This window comes from Falco rusticolus, chromosome 9 (genome assembly GCF_015220075.1).
Source record: "Falco rusticolus isolate bFalRus1 chromosome 9, bFalRus1.pri, whole genome shotgun sequence".
NCBI lineage: Eukaryota > Metazoa > Chordata > Aves > Falconiformes > Falconidae > Falco > Falco rusticolus.
The window spans coordinates 6,804,896-6,820,184 of record NC_051195.1 but is presented as its reverse complement, the minus strand read 5'-3'; the positions used below and the strand labels follow the sequence as shown (position 1 = coordinate 6,820,184).

Here is a 15,289-nt window from a genome sequence, read left to right as displayed (position 1 = left end):
GGATTTTCTTGCCAACATGGCAGAAATCTTTTTAATGTGGCAAGCAAGAGGGAACAAAGATGACAGAAGAATGAAATCCAATTTTTCTGGCCCATTATTACCAAAGCAGCAGAGAGTATTTTGGGGCCGAGGGATCTGTGGTGTTCCATTATTTGAAACATTACGCCAAACGAGGCTACACAGAATAAAACAAAGACAGATCAACCATATGTGTCCTTTTATACTGCATTTTAGACAAAAAGTACTTGGTATCAGACATTAGAAGCTAATAGCTTTTAGAAAAGAAACAAACTATAAGGTTCAATATAAAAAATTATACTGAGAAATTCTGGGAAATCTGTCTTCTCATCAGACATTTTGGTAATAAAAAAACCTTTATGGCAATTACAAAGCAAAATGAGTCAATAATAATTCTTCACATCTGGGTAGAACTGGGTAGTTTATTAGAATCAATTCTCAACCTTTCGTGGCTCTTGTGACAATAAACACCACTGACATGGAAGATGAACCCACGATGTTTCACAGGAATTCTAATAGCTCTTCATTCTTTTTAAACAAGAGAGTTTAATTTAGGAATTGCTTTTACGCCTGCCCTAAAACTTCTTACTCCTTTGTCATATTGGGCAAATATTAACTCCTCCTGATTTGCACAGGGCTTATTTTTGAACCATCACCCATTTCAGGGCAATCATCGTTTCTGAGCATTGCTAGGCAAACTTATCAGTGAAGGCAAACAGAACTCCAAGCAAATATTACTCATGTAGAATTTACAGCTAACAAGCTTTATGCATTTCATCAAAACTTCCACATTTAGCCAGAGCTCTTCAACTTGAAGAGGATATAAACACATTCTAGATTTAGCCCCCAAATCTGTACAGTATTGTCTCTAAGATTTTGCCTAATTCATAACGCAAATTTTTAGTTTATTGATGTCATAGTAAGTATTTAATCTTACTTCAATTAAAACAATAAAGGCACATATGCAAAACATAAGGGTATGCACAATGTCACTGGTTTTTCTTTTTATTTAGCTGTGGGCTACTGTTGCCCTTCTGGTACAGAGGAGTCACTCCGCAACACTGATTTTTTGCCAGTGGCCCTATCAACAAAAAAAGGTTCATACTATCTCAATACCCCTTCTCTTGTTGTACTAAAACCAGAAATTAATTTGCGTTGGACATTTTGAATTGGCAAAACCAAGAGCACGCATATGCTACCGCAGGGGCATGTACACTCCGTAATATTAAAACAAGAAAAACGAAAGCAAAGTAGTCTGAAGAGTCTTCCAGGTACCAGTGGAAGCAGCTTCCATCCGTTCCAAATAAAGCTACGTACTTTCTATTAATTTAAAACTAAAATTTACCTACTGGTAAAATTATAAAAATCGAAAACTTACCTGAATTGTAACTATAGGACAATGTAGAGTTGTCGAACTCGTGCAACATTAAGTAGTGTCTATTTACAATAAAATGTAGGTGACTACTTTTAACATTACAACACACGTGGTACTAACACGAATGGGAAGACAAGACGACTGAACTTAGATTTTTGGAAAAAAACCCTCTTACTGGCTGTAACAGTACTGTTCTGTTATTGTTAGGAGAAGGAGAATATGACTTTCAAAATCCCAGCTGATGCAGCAGTTGGATATGCACAAATACATTTACGTTATGAGTAGAAAGGAGGAAGCAAGAGCAAAGCCTAAGGTTTGCTACTCTAACTGGGCTGAAATGAGGAGAATGGGGGGAAATGTGGCAGTGCTCTTCCTTCCCGCCTGTATGCCACTCAGCACCAAAACATCCCACACTCCGTCAAATGGTATGAATTATTCTCCCAAATGGGGAAACAAAAGGAGCCAAGGATATCTCTGACTCCAGATTAAATATATGTTGACTGTAATTCAATTACAGCTTTTTAGCTACTATAGCTGTTTATAGCTTTCAGATTAGAAAATAGAATTCATGTCCTGGGTAGCATGCTAGGTGTTGCCTTCTATGTGTGAAAGTCTAAACCCACCCTTGAATTTTCTACTTACTTACGTATTATTACATTGTACAGTCAGACCTAAAAATTTTGCCTTCAGGGCAGATATTAACTGTACTAACCAACTTTTTCTAGTTAGTAATGCAGGCGTAGATAATTACAGCTTAACGAAATTAATTTTCAAATCTAAACCCAATAGCTCAACACTGTGGAAAACCCCATAAATGCTCTGCCATGGTTCACAAATGTGTGAGCTGTAATTAATATTATCGCATTTTTTCTGAAAATAAACCATCAAACCATGTGATTTCTTTTTATGCAAAAGAGTAACAGATGCAATGCTATAACATGCCCAGGAGCATTTTTTTCTAAATGCCTAAAGATTTCTACTTTTCTTTTTCACCTCTCACACTTTTGTCTGACTTTTCATTATTGTTCTCATTTTTCTTCCCTCCACTAGGTCAAAAATCAAGAACGAGAGGTGCAAGCCACGAATCGTTTGAACTTAAAAGCTGCAACAGTAAATCATCAGCTCAAAGTTCCTCCTAGTCCAGTATCACATCCCAACAGCAGCCACAAGTGGATGTCTAGACAAGAGTAAAACAAGAGGAGCACATACAATACTCTTCCAGCTGCCAACCGTTTTCAGCTTCAAGAATTTCCTACAGAGCTGCAGTTGCAGAAATACCCAAGTACTCTGCTGATACTCTTCGCTGTCAGGTCAGTGGTGACACGACTGCTAGAGATATGAAAATCAGCAGATGCGGTCAGATTATCTAGTCATTGGTAAGCTGACCTCCAGAGTTACAGCAGTCTCAAGTTCTTTGGTCACAGGATTCCTGCATACCCTTCTAAAGTGATTTTGCTGCTGTACCCCTATCCTCTACCCTATGATATCACTTCATCAACAGAGCAGCCAGTACTCATTTATTTTAAAAACAAAATGGAGATCAACTATTCTTACCGATGAGATCACTTCAACCTAGTGCTGGAGAGGGGGAAGTAAGAAAAAAAAACCCAACAAAAAACTATTTTAGCAAACAGGTATCTCCAAAAGACAGCAGCATGCCTGTAATTCTACATTCTATAAAACAGGATCTTGGGTTAGGGAGCATGACTGAAGTTTAATATAAAATTGATGTGCTAGACGGACTGAATAAAGCAGCCAGTGTGCCTCCAATTACAGGGGTTTTTTAATACCCTTTTCTGATACTTATCTACTAAATGATAATATTGAATGTTTTCTGTTGTTCCTTTTACCATTGTACGACACTTGTACCAACTCTGCAACTGGGCAGATTACTATGTGGACATATTTGCTCAAAAGAAAAAGATGACACCTGCTTTCAATTCTGCTGACATAATTTTATCATTGTAGTGATAAAACTAAGAACTTATTAAATTCATATTCTGAGGGTCGGGGGCTTTGTAACAGAAAGAAGTTCAATGCTTTTGAAATAATTAGAATCTGATGATTTTATTTAACGTATTTACTGTATAGGCGTTCAAACATTTGATTCTGCTGCAATACAAGATTCCATATAGGAGGCCATTCTAAAAAAATTTCACATTTTCTGTTTCCCTTCCATGAACCACACTTTACACTTCTGCTGTTACTGAGAAATGCATTAAAGGCAAGTCACATGATTTCCCTCATGTCAACAAATGATGGCTCAATTAGGCAGATAAGAATCTACAGCCCTCAGCAGAAACTCTCTTCAGCCCATTCTCAGCAGTATGAAGAAGCACTTAGGGACAGCACTACTTCTGGGGAATGAATACTTGCTACCCTTTATACACAGATGCTTATTGAAAATTTCTCTTTTTCTTCAAAGAAAATTGCATCTTTCATGTTGTTGAAAATTTCCAATCACTTATACTTCCTAAATTTTTTTTCTGCATTCAGCTACAGCTCATGATTGAAATCAGTAAAATGGTGAGGAATTTTAATTTTAGCACACTGCTCTAGTAATTCTAAATCACCTCTTGGTAATAAGGTGTCAACACATAAATGAATAAGAACTCTCAAGTTTTGACTCCAGTCCTCAAAAGAGAGGGAAATTCATACGTAAGGATGAAATTCATTCTTACCTTACTTTGCCGTGATCAAGTGTCTTAAGAACTCCATACACAAAGAGTGCTAATGATAGCAAGTCCAGCTATAAATACCAATATTCTCCTGGGTGCGCTCAGTGGATGAAAAGTTTGTTTCTGCTTCACTCCAGTTACTCACACCATCCTCCGTGTCCACTACCTGCCATTGTTTTGCTGAATTTCGTAATTTCAACCCCACTGCTAAGAGAAATTATTAAAAATACTGTGGTCTCTCACTTCAGGCTATGCAGAGCAAGCGAGACAGAATATTCAGTACCTCCCTTCTTTCTCCCATTTCTTCAATTTGTCTTGTTCTTCAAGATTTTATGACTCTTTATAATGCTTAGCCTTTACTTTTTCACAAAACACCTCAATGTTGTTCAGCACCAATTATACTCCATATGGTCTTAAAAAGACATGTTCAGAGGCATATGCTGAGGCATATTTCATGCTAAATACTGTTAACTGCTGTTCCCCACCATTTTCAAATTTGCAGGAAAGTATTGTTATATTGCATCTGGCAATAGCATTGCTGGCAAAAAAATATTAGCAGCAGTGGCATTCCGCAGAACAACTTCAGTAACTTCAGCATAAAAAGTGGTAACAAGGCACATCTCATCTACAGCTCTTCCAAGGGCTAGACACCATTATCCACGTACTATGTGTGGGAAACCTTGTGACTGAGGAAGGGCTTTGCAGTTATCTATGAATTATAAGGGCTGACTATGCTGATATTTATGGTGAATATTATGGCCAGGTATTTATTAAATTACTTTGCCTGAGCAGCTACATTCTTTAGAAACATGAAAAAACCCACATGGTCCTTAACCAACATAGTCCTGCCAATAAAAAACTTTGGTGCGAGTACGATTCGTCTGGGAAGCATAAGAGCATTGCTGCTGGTATAGCAGCTGTTGTAAACTGTCTGCACATTAGGCTGCTTATGCCAGAGAGAAGTGTAAATCCCCAGGAGGGTTTGCCACAGCAGCTGCATCAGCAAAATCCTTCTATTGTGGACAAAAATCTAAGTGCCCTTAGCTTTTAAGTCAAACCTTTGCAAGGATTAGTACCGGTGGTTTTATCTTGTTCATATTGCTGAAATGATGATTCATTAGTCAAACCCTACTTGCTACCATGAGGGTCTGGATATGCCTTAGAAAGAAATAGCATCTACCTCTGTATCTCCAACTTAGAATTTTTTTCTAAAACAGCACTCATTACTAATTCAGAGAACTTAGAATTTCCTCAAGTATTCTATCTTTAATTAAAGGAAGAAGAAACAAAAAAAGGAGGATCATCTTTCTTTTGACCAACCCGGACCATCCGAAGCGCATCCACCAAGCAGGTGACCCAGCGCACTGCTGACTGAGCGTTAGCCCTGAGACTAGAAGGATTAAAGCCATACCACAAACCTGCGCACCCCTGTCTTTAAGGCACAGCTCTGTTCTTTAAAAAGAGACTTGGAAAACACCACAAAGGTCTCAACTAACTCAGATGTGCCCCGATTAAGGGGAAAGGTCTTTTCCCATGTTACAATCCAGGATCTGTCTTATCTCCCATAGCCTCTTTCGAATGAACTTCCAGAGCCTGTTTTTCAAATCAGTCAATTCCTGTTTCAGATAGACCCAATTACAAACCAGGCTGGCGGGACACAGCCCTTCTGCCTCCTTAAGGGCTAGAGAATCTAGCCCAAAGTTGTAAAAACCCAATCTGCGAGGCATACTATTAACACGTGCATTACCACTGAAAACCTGTGCAGAAGCACTTCTGCAAAATACTTTTTTCACTCAAAGTACACAACTGCTAAGCGCAACGCAGGATGCAAATTCACTTGACACATATTTTTTAGGATACCGATCGGTTATGCCGTAAAAATATTTTTACTTTTTAAAATGGTAACTGTTACTTGTAGACTCAAAAAGTAGCCTTCAGGTTCGTGCCCTGCTTGCAACCCCCGCTGTTTCAAAACATCTGTAGTCAACAGTGCAGATGAGCGCCATTCAGCACACTTCAGTTTCTGAGCCGGGAGGAAGCATATAGGAATCCCCTTGCGCTACACATATATATTTTACCATTCTACGATTTCAGTGCAAACGTTACTGGCTTTGAAGGAACAAGCACAAACGTGATCATTTCAGAGTGCTCCTTTTAAAGCAAATCATTAACCGTAACTTCTTGAAAGAAAAATAATTTTGTATTTAAGCAACCGCACCATCCCTATTACATACGTAAACTGTAAACGAAACTTCAGACCAAGTAGCGGCCTACTATAAATAGCTTAACTTGGCTTTCAAGTTACACACATGCACAGAGTTTTTGCTGTTAAAAAAATTAACCTTCACGTAAAACAGAGCACAATTGCTGTTATATTTATATGCGGTTCTCAATGTAGCAGTTGATGAGATAGACACAGCGAATACACATTCCAGGGTTATGCAGACTACAGCATCTCCACGTGTTAATGAACCAAGCCCCTTCAGAAGGAAGGTGGAACCCCAAGTTTCCGTCAGCTGTACACAGAGTGATGACCACCAATTTATTACAAATTTGGGTAGTCAGCATCCAAACAGGTAAGTTACCTCAAATGAGAAATATTCACAAATGTCAAGTTTTAGTCTTCAGAACAGTCTTAAATTAATGATTCTCTTTAAACCTAATCAGAGAAGCACTGAAATGAAAAAAGAGTCAAGACAGAACCAATACTGTTTCAGTCAGAGCCCCTAACTCCTCGATTTGCTGGTGCTTTAGTTTTGAGATTTTGCTCTAACAAAGTTGACATGGTAACAGACAAAATTCTGTGCTCTCAAAGAGAGCATCTAATAAAGACTGACATGCAAGAGGACCTGCAGAAAAAATTTCCCTTCAAATTGACTCATCTCACCCCGCAGAGTATGAAGGCTTCCCTTTTTAATTTACATTTAAATAGTGTGTTAAGGCTGCCCAGACTTTACATATGATTTGAGACTCAGGGTCCCCAAAGGCAGAGGCATCTGGGAGCAGAGGTCTCGGCAGCGGTCTGTGGGCGGCACGGCGGGTCCCCGGCCCCAGTGGCAGAGCTGGCCGGCGAGCGCCTCGTCTCCCCGCTCCCCGCTCTGCTACAAAACCCCACTCAGCCTCCACGGACAAGTAGCTTGCAACCAAGAGCATTTCAGCAGATTTACCAATTCTACTAATGAAATTAAAGCATGCCCTTACCCCTCTTCTTCTCCCTCCCTAAAAAGAAATATATTTTAAAAAGGGTAACGCAATCACAACCATTATGTCAATTAAAATTTAAATGCTGAGTTTATCTCTGTAGGTATCTGTCAAACGCAAAGCGCACACAACATCTTTGGAGTAATAATGATGTTTTATCATTTTAATAACAAACACTTTGAAAAAAATCCCTAAAGTGTACCAGTTGGGGTGGTCTGAATTAACAGTAGCTTGATAGCCCAAGGGTAGCAAAAATAGATTGAGCTACCAAATTTCATAGTAGTTATAGCAGCTGTCTTCTTGCCTCAGGGAACCTGGGTATTTAACAAAGCAGACAGCTTGGCATTGGCATCTGATTAGTAGTGTGGGTATTGTTGGACAGAATACGCGCAGTTCTATTGTTTCACTGTTTGATTAGGAATTTGGAGAGCTATGGCATCATTTAGCTTTTATAGCTAGCTTCTACATGTTCACTTACAGGTACTATGAGAAGATATTTTCTCATTTATCACTTGCTGCAAGTAGGGAATATCGTCTTGAGCACGATCAATGAAACATGACAGGATTTAAATGTCAGGGTCAGTTGCCTCCCCGCTTCCGTGCCAAAATTTTGTTGAACCAACTGCACAAGTTTTTCTAATTGGGGAGAAAAGTGAATAAGGTGAAACCCTGTTCCTCCCTTAACACACGATACAAATTACTCAGAATTTAAAATCATTTTAAAATGTCGTTTATTCCAGTTTAACTTTACACGGGGAAATTTCTCTTCACAAAAGAAGTCTCAGAGAAAATACAGCTGTTGGGGTTTCTGGAAGAGGGGGATCGATTTTTATTTTTCTAATCCCACAGTAAACCTGACAATTTGGGTAACCACTGGGGGTAAGAGAATCTTCGGTTCAAACCCGATCTGCTCAATGGTAAAAATCTTAGTTAACATGCTTTATCTAAAAAGGCTTGATCTTGGGGAATAACCTTAGCACAAACAACAATATTACTCTGAGGTTTGCGTTTGAACTTCATACAGCCAAAAAGACCCCCCACGTGGCTCTTCTCTCTTTCATTCTTTAAGTATACATCACAAATTATTGGTGCTTGTTGGCAGAGTTCAAATCACTGAACTCATTGCAAATAGTCTACTTCAGCTAGAAGTACATTCTTTTACTCTATCAAATCCATCTGAGGTAATAAGACTTGATGTTTTATTCAACAGAGCTGAGGAAAATTGTTGCACAATAGGTTAATTCAAAATGGCAGCATAGAAAATGCATCTGTCAGTGGGGATCAAATTACAGGGCAAGCTCCTCTCAATGCTTAGAAAAACAAGTCTGCAGTTCTACAGATTATGTGCATGTGTGTGTTTAAAGGGGTGGGAAAGGAGCTAAATATCTGAGCTAACCTCCAATTAAAGTCAATCATAAAAACAGCCAATTTAATGAGGACGGATTTCTTTGGGTAATTATAACACCAACCACTTTTTTTCTCCCTCTCTTTTAAATCTGTAATTCTGCCTTCTTGTTATTGCTTGCTTTGTCATTAATCGCCTCAGGAACTTGATTTCCTAGCAACAGACTCTGCCACCAAACATTTGGCTCCCGTTCAACATTTTCTTTGTGAAAAATGGCACTGCTATTGCCGCCTGGCTGTTGCAGCTAGACTGGCTGTGTAAGTGCTCTAATAATGCATTCTTCTAAAAAACACCCCCCACACACCAAAAAAAAAAAAAAAAAAAAATCACATGATAAAAGGAGCGATGACTGAGCTTTGCTAATTACTGCGCTGAAGAAGCCTATCTGCAATTTAAAGGCTACTAGGGTAGGAGGAGAATGACAGGAAAGGAAACGTGTATATTCTTCACATAAATAAATGTAATTTATAACATAGAGGTGAACGTTTAGAAACAGATATTTTTACGATGTTACATTTTCATTAATTTTAAATTACGGAAAAAGGAGATTAGAATCTTTCTGGAAAGTTGATGATGTGTTTTTCTGCATAAAGTACAAAGCGTTCACTTTCAAAGAACGATATCTTGACGATCAAACTTTGCAAAAAATAAGACAAAAAAGTTTCGAATTCACTTTTCTACATGAGTTACTTGAGAAAACACTGGCAAAATTGTCTATGCCTGATAAGTTATACCTGAAATAGCAGCATAATACATGCCACATCATAAATACATCACAGCATGATGTAACGCACGCTGGTACTTACTAGACAAAGCTCTTTTTTGCACGTTGATAAAAGAAATAAAGCTGTAAATTCCTGTATTTACGAGAGAGAAAGTACTTTTGCCATATTCATTTTGGAAGTGAGTCAACGGCAGATTTGCTAACTGGTTAGATAGCGAGTCTATCATCTCCCCACAACAAATGGGTCACGCTTCAGCCCAACCCCCAGAACACCCAGTGCCTCAGGATGGTGGCTTCCGGGACGATGACCTTGTCCCAGGCCAGCAAAAAAGACCACAACTAACTGTTGCTAACTGCAGCTTCTTCTGGATGGTTAAGACATTCAGAATGGTCTTTTCCTGGCCATAAAATCTATTCGTTACTGCGAGAAAGAGTTCTGCATGTCCAGTGGCATACATGCTGACGCCAGAGCGCTATGGCAAGAGTTATTAACGCCAAAAAAAGCTCTTTCAGAGTTATTCAAACAAATGCCTTTTTTAGGGGGTATTTTGATTCCTACCAGTGTCTATGTCTCTCGTTTTGCATGGTGCACACACAGACCTAGCACATCTCAAAGCAAAAAAAGCTATCACAATACATTGTAAATTATCATAGTCATCATAGCAGTAAATTACAATAAAAATGCCTTCATTGAATATGCCTCTGAAAGGAGGAGACAGCACAAAAGAAATTTCATTTATACTTACATTGTTATAATAATCAGCGTTTTTTCTCAAGCAGAATGGCCAAACCCCATGTAAAATACTGTAGAATGTTATTTAAGCTTTGCTACACATTGCTGACATCAAGCTTATGTTTTGACAGATTCATGTTGAAACCAGATAATTCCGCCATCAAGCCCACTACACCACCACAGTATCTCTCTGCTTCGACAAGCACTTAGGCATTAAAAGAAAATAAATATAGAAGTATCACAGTAGTTGTTGAAATGTACCAGGGCGGTTGGACTTTTAAAAGCTTCTCCTTCAGCAGACCAGTGTTCATGGGGTTCATCATGGCATGCCACAACACATGGCATTTCCCACTCGAAACTCAACCTAAGACCAGAATACCTGCTCTTGATGAGAGCTGTCACGAACACCAAAATAAATTACACTTGCCATTACCTTTGTAAACACAGAAGAGATGCTGATGGTGGTGGATGTAATTTAACTGCGGGCTAACAAATTTTAAAAGTATTAGAAAATTCTATACTTAATGTGGTACAACTGAAGAGCATCGCCACTGAGAAATTTCTATCATTTGCTACCTGGAAGCAGGAGAAGAGAATGGTTTAAACTTTTATGGATTGTGAAACAACAACAGCCCATGCAAAGCTGACTGAGTGAAAGTGTTACCTACTCTGAAGATAAAAGGTTGTATGGCAATACTGAAAGTGAGCAACCCAAAATTCAGCTGCACACAAATAGGTCTGAGCGCTACAAAAAAGCTTCATTGTTCCTCTACTTTCTACCTACAACAGGTAGCACAGGAGTTGAAGCTTTCAGGCACTGTAAATTCAAAAAGCAAATATACAAGATCACGATGCATAAAGTACAGCGTAAAAATGGTCCCACATCTCTTTAATGAACACAGAAAAGCAGGAGCATCAGCAATGCCGTACCTGTATGAAACAGCTAGGCAAGGAGTCTACATTGATACTCATGAGAAAAAAAACTTTGAGAGGCATCACTTCTAACACCAGCTTTTTAAGTACACAAACTATATCCACAAAACACAAATTCAAATATAGTCCCTGAACAACAATGTACTACTCTCCTTTGTACAGAAAAGAGACAAGCTTTTTATTAAAGGAAGATCTGCTCGTGCTTTGGGAGCTGCTTAACTGATCCCTTCTAAGCTAAGATTCCAGTTACTTACTGGGAGAGAACCTAACAGCACTCGGTGCTGCCACTTCATGTGCTTCGTAAAGGAAAGTATTTAAGAAAAAAGAAAAAAACCTCCAAAGCACAGAAAGAACTATCAATAACACATTTATTACTTCAGCACCAAGATAAAACCAGCATCAAACAACAGTGTTTCACTCGCCTAATGCCTCCAACTGCAAACATTAAATCAAGGCAGGTGCTGGACTAAAAGACAAATCGAGTAAAGCTAAGTAACTGGCAAAGGTAAGGATGGCTAACTGGTACACAGGAAAATACACACCTGTGAAGCACCAAACTTGTGGCAAGAATGTTCCAATACAGGCAGAAAGATAAAATTCAGCTGTCTATGAGCAAGCAGTATCAGTTGTCACAGAGTTAAGTTTTCACAAGGTTAAGTGCAGCTTTTAATGAGGAAAGCATCTTCTCCTTTTCCATTTTCTTCTCATTATGAAAGGACAAGTGCAAAATTCCTTACCACACAGGTGCTCAAACGACAACTAAAATTCTCTGCAGTTTTTCTGCTCTCTTAAGCAACTGTTATCAGCAGATTATTTTTGTTATTCAAAAACATTCACAATAAAAATATATTTGAATTCCAGGCCTTATTAGGATATGATAATTAATAGCGATATACTATAAGTTGCATTAAAAATGTTGAAACGTTTGTGTGCAACGTAAACTGAGTAGCAGCAGCTCTCAGATTTCAGCTGGCACCGAAGACACCGATGATCTTAAAAATCCCACCACAGAACACAATCCAAAGACCTCATAGCCCAATACATGTTATGGAATTCTTAGAGATGTTTACATAAGTAAAGTACTACCATTACTTTACTAAATGTCTCTGCAAATCATACAAGCAAGGTGCGCAAATATGGAGTTTTATCACCTGAGTTTCTAAGATGTGACTGTAGCACTTAAGAATTTTAAAATGCAACTCCTGACAGAAATCACAGATTCACAGAAAAAAAGAAGAAAAAAAAAAAAAAGAAAAACCACATACACACACAACACACACAACTTAAGGTTATTTTCATGTCAGGTTGTGTTCCATTCACAATTTCAGAGACAATAAGACAACATTTAATGTTATCATAACTCTCAACTTATTCTGAAGTAAGGGAAATGTCTGAGGAAGAGACATTTTCTAGCCCCAGTAGGAACGAAATAAAATCCCTCACAGTGAATTCTAATCAGACACCAGCAGCACAGCTAGCTGATCCACAGCGAAATGAATATGACAGACTGGAAGATATGATGCCAATGGTTGAAATTACTGCAAGTATATGAATTACATCTGGAGAAGGAAAAGAAATTGCATAGAGTTTGACAGTACATGTAATCTACCTTAAATGATACAAAGTCGAGTCATTTTAAAGGATTAAAATACACCTTTAAAGTTTACCATCTTTGAGAAAGCTGGGGCAGCCTCTGTAATTTGCTTCTATTTGCGATTTACAGGGTCCTATTCTTTGCTAATCTTTCTCCAATTTGTCTGCCGGATCTGATTACCAGATGGCTAAAATAAACGTATTGTGTTCATTCATGGTAACAGAAGTTGTCTTTAAGGGTTCTGTCATGGCTTCGCTATCTTTTCCTTTGTACCTACTCCTCCCTCTGTGAATTGATTAGATTTCAGAGCTAAGTTTCATCTGAGGGCCATTCTGCTGAATGCTGCATTGAAAAGCATATTATCTACTCTAGGAAGCACATAGAGATGACCACAGGATATCACAGACCTGTCCTAAAGCAACAACTGCCTCACTCTGCCAAGAAAATTGATTGTTTGATAATCTCAAGGCACGGATTTCCAGAATAAGTATCTGTCCCTAACATACATTCTAATGCAACCCAAGAAATAGGTGGAAGTGAGCAAGTGAAAAGCAGCATATGCACAGCACAAAGCCAGGGGAGGTAAACAAGACTAAAGCAAAGACAGACAGGTACGCAAATTCATGACTCCGAGAGCTACCCTGTACCACAGGAGTGGTAACTGTTCACTACATGGCTTTGGTTACTCTGGTAAACCGCTACAAACTTGCAAGTAAAGAAGCTAAATGAAAGAAAAGGGTATGAATGCGTTGTAGTGTGAAGAAATGGGTACGGTTCTACATATTGTCTCCTTAAGTAAAGTTATACACGCAATCTGTAATCTGAAGTGGTGACGCCATCCTAGAAATCTCTTCAATGAACCCATCCTTCAGTGCTTTTGCTACCGGTGTAAACCAGGTTCTTTACCCAACAGAACTCCTGCAATCAGATGTTCCCCTGATCTGAACTCCATTTTGCAACTATCTAATACGATCTATTAGCACTTCAGTGTTATTTATTCACCCATTAACATATGCACATCTTGGGTTTTATTTTCAGTTTAGTACAGTAATTCCCTTGTCTCCCAGTCAAAGCTTGTATGTTGTACAACTGGCATCCAAAGAACAGCTTTTAATATATATGAAAACCAGTGTAGTGAATCACCTAGTCAAAATTTAAGCGATCAAACCGACTGAACACAGAAGAGTGCTTTCAGAACTAAAATAAGATGAAGGCTGTATCTTAAAAAGCCCAAACCTGCTTTTTATCTTGCAGGGTTTCTCACTTTTCCTGAAGCATCTCCACTAAGTTTAATTTTTCTAAATTGTATATTGGAAGTTTTGTTGGTGGAATTATATATAAGCATGGTAAAATAAATGAAAAACCTCCAAAACTTAGTGCAGTATAGCTTTTGGTAACAGGAGTCATTCTTCTTCCTTATTTAAACTATACTCTTGGCCTTTCAATATTTTTTGAGCCAACAGCATTAATTCCTAAGCATGGCATTTGGAACAGACTGAGATATAATTATCAGAAAATAAAAAACTCCAAACACCAGCAAAAAAAAAAAAAAGAAAAAAAAAAAGAAAAGAAACAAATATGAGTAGACAATACACCTATGTATTTTTTTTAACCACAGCATAAACATATGGTCATAGCGGTGGAAGTATTTTCTTTGTATACAGAGAAGGTTGTAAGGATTTTTTGACAGTTACAAAGGGGCAGTCTTGGCCGTACAGAAAGATCAATAACAACCATGTAAAGCCTACAGCAGTGCACACTAACAGGCTGTAGGAAACATTAACACTAGCTAAAAGAAATAACTGTATTTTCAATGAACTTGTTCCTCCTGGATAATCAATTTTTTACACTTCTTACCAGCTGTTCCCACATAGCTCAGGTAGCGGAATGGAAGCAGCTGTCATACAGAATCCATATATTACATGCATGTTATGAGGTTTTCATCTGTCATAGATGTTTTTTGTTCACTAATTTTGATCAGTCGTATCAACTTGAGAGCAAGAAGGAAACAAATTCACCACTTCTATTTAGGCAAGATTTAATCTACACAAATACGCTAATCTGGCTTGATTCATTCTGGATGGTAAAATAAAGAATACTAATTGTGAATCTACTAATGCCCCATCCTCAAAACCCCTTTATTCCAGAAGTAAAATTTCATCATTAAAATCAGTTTGCCCCACCGCCCACATTCAAGAGATTTGTCACAATCATTGTTTCTGAAATATTGAGTTATAAGGTGCCGTAGTAATTACTATGGAATAAATAGCAATTAGGATTGTTCACACAAATAAGCTCAAACTGTTTGCAGTGAATAATTATGCTAATAGTGTTTTTCTACATAATTTGTGCATCCTTCACAACAATTTACTAGAAAATGTGAAATGTAAATTTGATGCACTACTACAAAAGCTCTGAAAATGTTTAGTTCTTACGATTTTATCCCACTAATTTAAGAAAGCACACAACTAAAACATACTTCTGCATTTGTACATTTAAATCCGAAGAAATCAAACTAGGCTGAAACTGAAGCAGTCATTTTCTTTCATTGTATTCCTATGAAATCATCCTAAACCATACACAGCAGACATGCACATTGCTTGAACCTCGCAATGTATAACAGAAAGT

General features: G+C 38.1%; 1 protein-coding gene across 7 annotated transcripts in view; it reads right to left on the bottom strand.

Annotated features, from left to right (window-relative positions):
• ADK (adenosine kinase) overlaps positions 1–15,289 on the bottom strand; it is a 291,317-nt gene that overhangs the window by 135,771 nt on the left and 140,257 nt on the right. The window lies entirely within an intron of this gene.